The sequence below is a fragment of the Poecile atricapillus genome, chromosome 8 (assembly GCF_030490865.1).
Source record: "Poecile atricapillus isolate bPoeAtr1 chromosome 8, bPoeAtr1.hap1, whole genome shotgun sequence".
In the NCBI taxonomy this organism is placed as follows: domain Eukaryota; kingdom Metazoa; phylum Chordata; class Aves; order Passeriformes; family Paridae; genus Poecile; species Poecile atricapillus.
This window is the reverse complement of record NC_081256.1, coordinates 4,618,528-4,627,672: the sequence shown is the minus strand read 5'-3', so window position 1 is coordinate 4,627,672 and position 9,145 is coordinate 4,618,528.

The following is a 9,145-nucleotide window of genomic DNA, read 5'->3' as shown; positions in this document are numbered from 1 at the left end:
GTTAACATAGTAATTTTCTTATAATCTTTTCTAAAATACAGAAAAACCAAAGGAGAAAAGACAAATGTTAACTAAAGATCATTTCCAAGGTACTGGTTTAGCTCTTAGGGCTACAGTTCCTTTGGATAAATTGACTCCTCTTTGCAGTTCTTTTTGGGTTTTTGAGGTTTCCTTTTTAAAAAAAGTCTTTCAGATTTTTTTTCCCTCTTTTTTTTCCCCCTAAATGATACTTCTTCCCTGCTTGTAATGCCTTTTCTAAGTCCTTACCCCACAGCTCAAAGGAGAAAGCAGGGCAGGAGGAGGAATCAGTGTCTGAATGTGCTCAGGCCTAACACACCTGGATAAGGTGTTTTGCAGTATTACTTGTTTTATTTTACAATTGTCTTTTTTTGTTTGTTTTTCCTTTCACTTGGAAAGTGTTCAAAGCAAAAACCTTTATTGCAACATCACATCTTCTGGAAACACGATTAATAAAGAGCTTTCAGGAATTGAATTATCAAGGAAGAAATTGCTTACACTGATTGACTCTCTCTCTCTCTCTGTATATATATATATATATGAAAAAACTTCTCTTGTGACATGACTTCTCCTCTCCCCACAATTCCTGGCAGAAAGGAGAAAGCAAATTTCTACCAGATGGTATGGAGGCAGTTCAGAGTGTTCTGTAGAGGTGGGGGCACAGGTGGGGCTGTAAGACCACCAAAGGCTCACTGATAAAAGCCAGTGTATTGCAAATAATGGCCAGGAACCAGGAACTGACTCTTCCTTGGGCTGCTACTGACACTGGAATTAGTAAAACCAGTTTTGGAGTACATTCTGTTGCTGACAGCTGCACAACAGCAGTACAGCCTCTAAACCATGTGAATAATGGACATTGAGAGCTTTCCTGCAAACCTTTAAAAGTAAAACTGTGATCATAAAGAAAGTTTTCTTTTATTAACTTGCCTTCCCTGGGAGTGACTGTGGGATGCTGTAACGCTGTGAATAGCACAGTATGAAGTGTGGGAAAGCTGCTCAGCAGCACAGGTCTGTGTGCAGACAGACTGGACCCACTCAAACTCCCCTCCTCCCAGGGAAGGAGGCTGGCCCTGGCCTCACAGTGAGAGCTGCTGCAAGCAGAGAATGTTTGCTGTGCAGTTTTGCAGAACTGCTCCTGTGAATGATCTTCTACTTATTTCATAAGGGAGCAGTGTCAGAATTTGGGCTGTTTTTTGGACACGCATGAATTTTCACTGATTGTTTGCCTGCATGCAGTCCTGCATGATGATTTAAACTTCATGTGGCAAATGTAATGGAGGATGTAAATCTTCATCTTGCTTCTCAACCAAACCATAAAAATAAGATAATCTGGTTCATCTTATAGCTGGTGCTAAAATGAGTCATGTGCATGTATGTGTGTATACACTTTACAGGGGTCATTACTGAAATTCCTGCTGGTAATAGGTTCAACAAAATCCCTTCCAAGGAAAATAAGCCAAATATCTTTGCTCTATCATCACTCCTACAGAGGCAGCCACTGGGTCCCAGCAGGGATGTCAGCATCCACCAATCTGTGTTTTGAATGAGGCACCAGGAAGCACAGCTTTCTGGGCCAGTATTTCAGGAAAACATATGGCAGTGTCTGCTGCTCATCAAAGGCAGTGGTTTAGTCAAGCACTCAGTCAGGATTTTCCCACTGCACAGACTGAGGGGGATCCAGTCTTCCCCACGCTGCAAGATCCCCACAGTGCAAAGCTGGTTTGCATTTTCCACAGTAGCCCTGGTAGAAACTTGTTTGCAGTTAACCCATGCAGGATCTGCACTCCTGAGCATCAGCATGGAAGTCTTCAGGGTAACAACTCCCAGTTCCAGCAGCCAGCCTCAGGAATAGAAATGTGAGTTTCTTGCACATGGAAATAACCAGACAGTGCCTTCTATTGTAAGCTGTATTTTAATTTTGGTGTTGTAAAACACGTCACGTTGGATGGGGTTACTAGTGGACAAGCACTGTTGTTCCTGATATCCTGCTAGGATGAGGAATGGGATAGCACTGGGGGAAAAGGGCACTTCCCACTGCTCTGTCTTTAGTGTTTGAACTGGCATTGAAGTTGGTTTTGGTCTGCCTGCCTGAACTTTGGACACTGCTGCCTCATTGCTGTTGCCCTGAACACACTGAGCTTGTTTATAATGGAGTGTTGAATTAGTAGTTGCAAATGGACTTCTAGACTTATAGACTAAATTTAAAAGTATAGTATATATTATGTATATTAGTTATCCTGTGATACAGTCATGTTCCTCTACTTGACAGGATAAATAATTTACTCTTCTGAGAATCTCTTGATTGTATTCTTTTGCTAAAACTGGCATTAATGACAAGACTTCTAGGGACAGAGCATTCTGACTTCTTTGAGATCCTCAGCAGTTTGGGTATCAGGTGACTGTAGGACAGCAGGAACTCTAAGCACCTACCACAGTGCTATCTGCTCTAGTGATTTTTCTGTCATTTGGGACCCAGTAGTGAAGCAGATTTCCCCTTCAGTGTAGAATGACTTTGTTATGCAAGGTAATTATTTTCTTCCTTTCATTTCGAATGAGGTTTGTGTTTTTCCAGTCTATAACTAAAGTATCAGCAGAGTGGCAGCTGTAGGTGGGATTATAAGCAAGAATTGCCAAAGCATATAAAGTATGGATATCCACACAGTCAGATGTTGCATGGGGGTTCTCATCATTAAAGTGCTGTATTAGTAGCTTCCATTATGCTGCTCTCCTGTGGTGCAGCATTCTGGATCAGAAGAGACCTGCTATTTCACATGCACTCCAGCTGTTCCCTTCACCCACCGCAGTCAAACCTCGTATTTTCTTATTTTTAATGAGTTACGTGTGTGGAAAGCAAAAAAACAAACAAAAAAAAACCCAATAACAAAAAAACAACCAAAAAAAAGCCCAAAAACTAAAATGATTAGATTGTTTCCTGCATGAAGAAGCTGAGTGAGATTATGAGGGCCCAAGAAAGTTTTTCCCAGCCATGTGAAATGCAGAGTTGTGAGGCTGACTCATTTCCTTGACCACTGTCTGGACACACCAACACAGGGTGGTTGCCTATTTCCCTGGTGCTTTTGTTTCTGAGAGCACTGATAATTTCTGTTTTCTAGTCTCCTTTTGTTCTTGCTCTGCTGTGTTCTGGTCTCTTTATTATTCTGTTTTGATTTTGGCTTTACTGGCCATCAGGGATATTTCCCATCTCCTTTTGTCTCATCTTAAACTACATGTGGTTCAGAGCTCTGACTGATGGCCCCAGGATGCCTGGCTGTGGCTTTGATGCATGTCATAGTCCAGGAAACAGAAATCCCAACACAAATCACTGTACAACCCGACACAACTCATGTTTGTGAGGAAAAGCTGTGCCCAGCAAAGTCAAAGCAACAGTGAGAACAGCATCCCTTCCTTAGGAGGCCCCCCAGGACAGCACAAACTGCCTGCATGTGCCTTGCCTGCCTCTGCAGCTCCAGAGGCCCCTCCTGTGTCAGTGCAAAACCTGCAGCTTTTGGAGCTCATCTCCTGGCAGCATCATGCCTCCTGCATCCAGCACAGCCCTCCCACAACAGGGGCAGCTCAGTCCTGTGGAATGTCCTGCTGCTGGGGGTGATCTGTGCTGTCACACTCATGGTCAGAACTTTCCTGGTGGTATTTGGGTCCTCTCAGCCCATGCAGTAGCTGTGTACTAGTTTGAAAACAAACCAGTGGTAGATTCCAAGTCAGTAAAATTTGATAGGAAAATTAAAATAAAGGCACGAACACTGGCTTTAACTGGCAGACTCAGGATACAGCCTGACACCCTGTTGGTCAGGGTGGTGGTAGCAGTGTGATTAAATGCTGCCTGCAGTCCTGTTGAAGTGATGGATGTGGTTCTGTCGAAGCAGTGATCCTGTACAAGGGTCTGATCTTCCTCTGAAGGTCCAGTGGTGGTTATGTAGCTCTTGTCCCCTGGGAATCCAGTAGGTAAGGGCTGGCTGTGGTGTTCCAACCCTCAGCTCATATCCAGGTAGGAATGCTTGGTTCCTCCCAATGGGATGATGGAATTTTATCAGTCATGCAGTGACAGCTGATGGACCATTAGCAGAAGACATCCCAGGAGGGAATTGACTCAGGGATGAGCCATGGAAGAGATAAAGCCCACCTTATTTTAACACCTTAGGAAGATGGGGGTAGAATGCAGACTTTTGGTTACATCTTACATTGTAACCTAGCACACTGAGGCAGAGACTTGCAGAGCAGGACTCCTGCTCTGTTTTGAAAGCCTGCTCCATCATCTCCAAAGAACTGACATAACCATGGCCACAGACCTGACCACCGAGCTGGTCCTGGTGTTTCTCCTGCCTCGTGACTTTGACTAGCTGCATGGCAATTTGCAGAAAGTTTGCTGACAATAACACAAACACTGGCTGGCCTCTGCAGAGAAATATCCCAACTCTTGGCATGCAACCAACACAGTACATAAGCTTCTGTTTTCTCTTTCTTTGAACCATCTTTCTGCTTCAAATAATCTTCAGGAAAAAAGGGATTTAAAACCTCAATATCAAAGTCAGATACCCAGCGGTCATAAAGAACTGCAGAAAAACAAGATTTGTCTCGTAGCAGAGCTGAGGAGAGGGAGTGGATGCTGCTGCTTGTCATACTCCTGTGATGGAGCAGGGCCTGGGAAAGTGGCCCTGAGCTGCTATAGGTTAATCAGAGTAGCATTTTAAGGTCCCTACCCCGTAGCTATACCTAAGGAGCTTTTCAACATTAGTTGTTTCTGTACTGCTTCAATCCCTTCTGCAAGAGACTAATCCAGCCCCTGCAGTATCTGAAAACAGGGATGGGTTGAAGCTCTGGTGGTTTGATAGTGGGCCACCAGTACTTAAAATCTGAGAACTCTGTATAGTCTGGAGGCCTTTATAGCTCTGCTGAACTACCACTGGTCTAAAATATTGCCAGAATGCATTACTTGTCTCTGGAAGCCATTTGTTTTCATTCACTGCACAAAGTAAAACAGGCCCAGGGTTACAAACAGCTGGGTGTGTGCTGGGACTGTAATTCTGCTGCACTGGTAAAGGCCATCATCACCTACAAGTGCCACTGTCACATAACACCGTAGCTCAGGTAGCTTCTCCAGGGTGGTGGCACAGCACAGGTGCTCATGTTGCCGATTTTAGGAGCTCTTTAAACACAGACAGAGCTCTCTTACTGTGAGGATGATTAAATACTGAAGCAGAATTGCCTGGAGAGGTTGTAGAGTCTCCAGCTTCAAATATTCAAAACCTGACTGGCCACAGTCCTGAGGAAACTGCTTCAATTGACCCTGCTTTGAGCAGGGCATTGGACCAGATGATCTCCAGAGGTGCCTTCCAACCTCAGCCCTTCAGTGATTCCCTGAAAAGGGGTCCAGAGCAGGCACAGCAGTTGGAGCACTGTCTTTAACACAACAACAGAACTCCATTCTGCTCCTATTCCAAAAGGCCTATCAGCAATCTAACTTTAAAATCTGCATTTCCTGGCTTATGAGATCACCCGTGGAGGTAGATTCTCATTTCCTGAAATGATAAGAGCCCACCAGATAAGCAAAGGGCAAGAGCTCACTCAATCTGTTAGTTATATAAGCACATAAATATAACAGTCACTTTTCTTAGCATCAGGTACTTACTCTGTAATTGGTATCACTTAATGTAAAGCGTTGTTCTCGATTTAAAGGCTGATGTAATTGCAGTTTTGCAGATCGTGGTAGCATACTAATGCAGTCACTTCTGTGCAAAGTAAAGCACTTGGTGTGCTGCTCATGATATGTCCTGGGGTGACTTTATGATGCTTGTATTCCCAGTGGTCTGCTCTGTTTATGCTGGATATTAAGTTTTGCACCTCTAAGTGGTTCCAAGAGTGAAGGGGGAAGGAAGAAGTGCGCAGTTTTCAGAACTCCTTCACATTCTGCTCCTTGACTGTGCTGTCTGCAGACAGCGGGACAGAGCTCTCCTTTGCTTTTTAGTTGTTTTTTTAGCTAGCTGAGGCAAAGAAGTTCCCCAGACTGTGGTTTTGCTTTTTCTTGGAATTGTTCAAACCTACTCTGGACTGAAAACACAGAAGAACACTGGGAGCTCATGCCTGTGGCCCACCAGGGCCTGGGATGCTGCATTCCAGCAGCAGATGACTGATAAGAGACTGAGTGTGCTGAGTTACACCCCACAACAACGACTTTCTGAATTTCCCACCTCTTCAGAACTGCAGAGGTTTAATTATTTAAATAATAATTTTCATATTCATAATATTATTATTTTTATGCTTGTGAATACATTACTTGTTAAATAAACAGTTTTTTCCACTTTTCTCCAAGGAAATCTTTTCCCAAAGCAGTTTGGGGAGGGTCTGCTTGAATTTGCTTTTCTAGAGGGTTTCTCACAAGTTCAGAGGTTTTCTCATGAATTTGCCCTAAACCCAGATACAGTGTAAGACTCAGATGTCACAGAAATAGGACCAGATTTTGGATGTAGACAGCTAGTTTAATACAATATCATTATTATTGCTATTATTATTATTATCATTATCATTTCTACATGAACTACAGATTTTATTTCAGATACAGCAATTGCTACAGTATCAACCCAACTACCTAAATTTTCATATAGGATAGGTATAAAATTCCACTATAAAGAGAACCTCTGCAGAGAGGGGGATGCAGAAAGGTTTCAAACTAATTAATACATTTTGTAAAATCATGACTGCAAGGTGCATGTGTCAGGTGCTTGAGCCAGCACCTGAACTCCAGTTGCAGATCTTGTGGACAGTATCTGGTTTCCCTGAATATGCTCATCTGTGTCATACCTGACTCAGACATGTGCTCCACCAAGCTTTGGGGCTGCTCCTGCCTCTGTTTTATTCAGGGTGGGAAATGAGCTATTTTATGCAATTAGTAATCTCATTAATACTGACCCTGCAAGATTAAAATTGCTCCCTCTTCTGACATGCTGGCTGTAGTCCCTGGCAGCTTGCAGTGCTGTGCTGTTTCACAAAGCTGCATTCAAATCTCCGTCTACTTTGTACTGAAGAGTGGTGTTTCCAGTTCTGGAGTGTGGAGAGATGAAAGAAATTGCTGTATTCATGGTAAATACTCAGCAGAAGAGTGAAAGCTCCTGCTTGGAAATGCAGGTGAGGTCCTCATGAGAGCTGTCCTTTGAGAACCACAGAAAAGCTGATCCGCTCTGGTCAATATTAACATGGTCAGTTTTAGTAAACAAAGTAGGCTTTCATCTGCAGTGAGATCTCAACTAAAATGCTCTTGCAAGTGCTTATACCAGCAATATTTGGAACTCACAGTTGGTTCAGTGCTGGGACAGGATACTTCCCTCCCCTGGAATTGCTTCACAATGCCTCATTTACTCAGGTGTACTGGGATGATGCCTTGGGGTGGCTCCCTAGAACAGAGGCTAGACAAAATTAAGAGAATAAAAGTGGGTATTTATTAAAGGCCTTCAATAGGCACACCTTGGGCAGTCAGAAACCTCCCAGAGGCTGCACCCAAGCTGGAAGATGGTCACAAGTTTTACAGACAGATGTATGTTTGGTCTATTTACATCTCAGGTGTTAATACTCCAATAATGAAGTCATTTAACCCCAGTTTACCTCCCCCCAGCTCACTTTTGTTTATACTTTCAGGGCCTGAGGCTGTGGGGTGTCCTTGAGATTCAGGCCTAGCAGGATTTTTTTGTCTGACCAATATGTGAAGACAGCAGCTGTCACTCTATATTGGAGTTTTACACTTGTACACTAAAGCAGTACAGGATTTGAAAACTATAAAAGCTAAAATCCTAAGGCATCAAGAATATGATCAAAACCAAGATCTCTCCTTCCTGCCCACAGTGTCTGTAACAGAGACAATCTACTCTGAACTTCTTCCTTTTCCCCTGTGCCACTAAAATATGGTGCAGTGTGCTGCAACATCTGTGGGTGACTCTGTCCATGCAGGAGTATATTGATGCCTCTGCAAAACACGAGATTGGGTCACTTCTGAAGCATTTGGTAATAATTCTGATGAAGAGAGAAGCAGACTGGTTTGTTAATGGCACAGGCATTTCCTTAACTTAAAATGGCTCTTTGGGAGTCTTCTTTAGCTGTAAATCCAGGGAGCAGGCTGGCATGTGGGTTCATTAGTGTTCTGCTTATTTATACTGGTGCAGATTTTGGCTCTTTGCACCACATATTGACAAACCCAGCATTTTGGAGGGTTCCCCCTACTTCCCCCACAAATTACTAATGTATTCATGGGAGCTTTGTGTTTTTAGAAAACTGTTGTCCTGTCCAACAACACAAAAACTTCAATTTGCACAGTACATGCCACTCAAGTCAATGCAGTTATTTCCATGCCTACAATTTAGCACAGTGACAAAGCTGAAGTAATGGAAATATTTCTGGATTTTGTTTTTGTTGTGAGGACAAAGAAAGCACCAAAAACCCATTTTTTTCTGCTGAACTGAAATATGCCCATCCCAGAAAGTATCTGTGCTTTGTATGCATGGGTTGAATTCATGTGAGGCTATCTATTTCAATTACATAAGGAAAACACATCCTAGCCTGACTGAGCATAGGTGCATAGCTTTATCAGCAATTAGTTCCACTGGTAGGCTATCTGAACAGCTGTCAGAGATATTGATCAGGACAAAACCTGGTATGGAATAGTGACATCTGAAACAATTGGTTTTAAAACAGTCAGAAATATAGCTATTGATTGACTCAAGGGGATTCTTCTGGTCTGTACATGTACAATTTTGCTTTAACTCAGCAGGAATCTATGGGGTGAACTTTGGGAATAATCTTTAAGAAAAGTTTTGAAAAGTAAAAAAAATTATGCCGGGGTGATTGAACACCTTTCAGAAAAGTTATGGAGGAGTATAGGAAGCCAGGGTTCTTTTCCTGATTATTTCTCAGACACCTAAATCTGAGATTGAAAGCATTGCCTAGATTTAATGAGAAAGATGTAAAAAAGGCCAGAACCAGTCAGGAAAGACCATATGCACGCCATGTTCCTGGGAATATGAACTTTTTTGGGACTGGGAGATGGCTAAGTCACATTTGCAAACTGAGGCCCACAGAAATTGCAAGTGGTTTGTAATGCTGAGTAGCTGATTGAGAAATCAGGACT